At 47.1% G+C, this 2,820-nt stretch overlaps 1 pseudogene; it reads right to left on the bottom strand.

Annotated features, from left to right (window-relative positions):
* Window positions 1-1,977: 1,977 nt before the first annotated feature.
* On the bottom strand, window positions 1,978-2,545 carry LOC123801069 (small ribosomal subunit protein uS5 pseudogene; annotated as a pseudogene).
* Between the last annotated feature and the right edge of the window lie 275 nt (window positions 2,546-2,820).

Genomic DNA, 2,820 nt, shown 5'->3' with positions numbered 1-2,820 from the left:
TATAATACCCAGTGGTTATTACACTGATGTGGTTTTGGAATATTGGTGAGGTTCGGTGGGGTGAGGTCTGGAGCCGACAACCAAGAAAAGAATTCTTGAGACGTCTTTGGTGCAAAACGGTGGTTTATTAAAGCATGGGAACATGACACATGGGCAGAAAGAGCTGCTGTGCTGGGGTAGTGAGGAGTGGCTGATTATATACTGGGGAGTTGGGGAAGTAAGGAAAAGGGAGGTTTCGAAGGAACTTTCATATGCTAAAAAGGACCAGCCTACAAGATACAGTCAAGATGCCAGAGTCTTGCCATTGTCCAGATAAGGTTGTTTTCCCCTCTAGCAAGGTATTAACATTAAGACAGTTGGGAGATTCCTGGAAGAATGTCACACATGTCCCATCCAAGAGTGGGGGGTAGGGGGAGGTTGCAGGTGTCAGTTTATGCTTTGTCTTCAGCTAGGCTTCTGCTTCCTTATCAACATCATGAGCCCTCCTTAATGTCCATCACCCAATTACCCCATCACCCCACACCCCCTTCCCTTCAGCAACTCTCAGTTTGTTTCCTATGGTTAACTCTTACAGTTTGTCTCCCTCTCTGATTTGATTTTGTTTACAAAAAGACCTTTTAAATAGCCAGTTTGTTCAGTTGGGATCCAAACAAAGTCTAAATACACACGTAGCAGCTGATGTTTATGTCATATTAGTCTCATTTAATCACAAAAATCCCTTTCCCCACATTTTTTCATGCCATTGACTTGTTGAATAGACCATCACCCTATTTTTAAACCAGGTTTTAGTGGGATTTTCTGCATTTGCAACCAAAGTAGCCTTACTAATCCAAGAGGAGAAACCTAAGGGTCCTGTGAAGAGACGGTGTCAAGAAGACATGGGGTTGAGCAGATAGAAGGGATGAGGAAAAGGGAAGAATCCAAGAAATCTTAGATTTCTGCCTTTGGCAACTATAGAACTAGGAAAAAACATATAGAAAAAGAAAGAAAGAAAGAAAGAAAGAAAGAAAGAAAGAAAGAAAGAAAGAAAGAAAGGAAGGAAGGAAGGAAGGAAGGAAGGAAGGAAGGAAGGAAGGAAGGAAGAAAGAAAGAAAGAAAGAAAGAAAGAAAGAAAGAAAGAAAGAAAGAAAGAAAGAAAGAAAAAGAAAGAAAAGATTAGACTGTGCACACTGAGACTCGAGAAGTAGAAGAAAGAAAGGGGACTACAAACAAGAAGCCAGAGAGATAAAAGAGGTAGAAGTCAGGCGAGAGTGGGGTCATGGAAAACAAGGAAATTTCAAAAAGGATGAAATAGTAAAAAATGCCAGATACCTGCAGATAAACCAAGTAAGATGAGGATAAAATGTGCCCGTTGAATTTGACAAGTAGGTATGACCTAGGCAGGCCAGGTCTGAGGAACCAGAAGAGGTCCCGCAGGACCAGCCAAGAGGGTGCTTGGCTTCACGCAGGATAGAAATCAAACATGAGCCAGAAGGAAGTGAGAGCAGAGTTTACTGAAGATACAGAGGCAGTGCAGATTCAGACTGAGCGTCTGGAAGACCCTGAAGGGAGGGTGAGTCTCTTCTTTGCTTGGGGTCTGGGCTTTTATTGAGGATTGTGGTCTGGTGTACATGTCCTCTCAGGCATCCAGGAACTGGTTTAAACAAAGACAAGCGTCCAGGTATCCTCCATAAGTTATTTATGCCCTGGAGCTGAAAAGGAAAATTGCCCAGAGCAGACCTAGCCCAGCCGGCCCCAGAAGATGGAAAGTTACTAGCAATACTAAGAGATAACCAGGAGTCCCGCTTGAGCAAGAGATAAACAGCCATTTCTGCTTCTGTAAACAAGCTTCCCACCACTGCCCTGACCACTGTTTCCACCTAAAGCAACCCCCCCTAATTTAAACCTACCTACCAGCAGTCAGCACAGCCCTTGTAACCTGACCCCCTGCACTGCCCTATAAAAGCTCTGTAACCCCACTACCCAGGGCCCAGAATTTCAAGCGCGAGCTTTTCTGGGTACAACGGCAGCCCATTGATACGACCTCATCATATGGCGCCCAACGCGGGGCTTGCCGATCTTGTTCCCCCAGTAGCCTTGCCGCTCGGGAACGATGGAAAGCTTGGCCAAGATGATGGCCCCACGGATGGCAGTGGCTACCTCCTTGGAGCACTTGACACCCAGGCCAACGTGTCCATTGTAATCTCCAATGGCAACAAATGCCTTGAACCTGGCCCTCTGGCCAGCATGGGTCTGCTTTTGCACAGGCATGATCTTCAAAACCTCATCCTTGAGGGATGCTCCCAGGAGGAAATCAATGATCTCAGATTCCTTGATGGGTAGGGAGAAGAGATAAATCTCCTCCAGGGAGTTGATTTCATGTCCTTGACCAGGCAGCGCAGCTTGGTGGTGGGGATCCACTCCTTGTCCTCGGCCTTGCCTCCGCGAGCTCCCTGGCCTTGGCCCCAGATGCCGCTGCCAAGCCTCCACAGAAGCCACCGCGACCTCTCATTCCAGGGCCCCCAGGCCCTCCGGAGCCTTCCGCAGCACCGTCATCATCCGTCATTTGGTGATGAGGTCGTAGAATATAGGTGAGATTCAGTGGGGTGTGGTATGGAGCCGACAACCAAGAAAGAATTCTTGAGGTGTCTTTGGTGCAAAATGGTTTATTAAAGCACGGGGATAGGACCCGTGGGCGGAAAGAGCTGCTGCCCCCGGTTGTGAGAGGTGGCTAATTATATACCATAGGGTTGGGGGAGGTGAGGAAAAAGGGAGGCTGAGAAAGCACTTTCATATTTCAAAGAAGACTCACAGGACACTGGAGGCCTTGCTATTGTCAAG

The sequence above is a fragment of the Ursus americanus genome, chromosome 10 (assembly GCF_024610735.1).
Source record: "Ursus americanus isolate L20-20 chromosome 10, mUrsAme1.1.p, whole genome shotgun sequence".
NCBI lineage: Eukaryota > Metazoa > Chordata > Mammalia > Carnivora > Ursidae > Ursus > Ursus americanus.
This window is presented reverse-complemented; position numbering and strand designations above follow the sequence as displayed.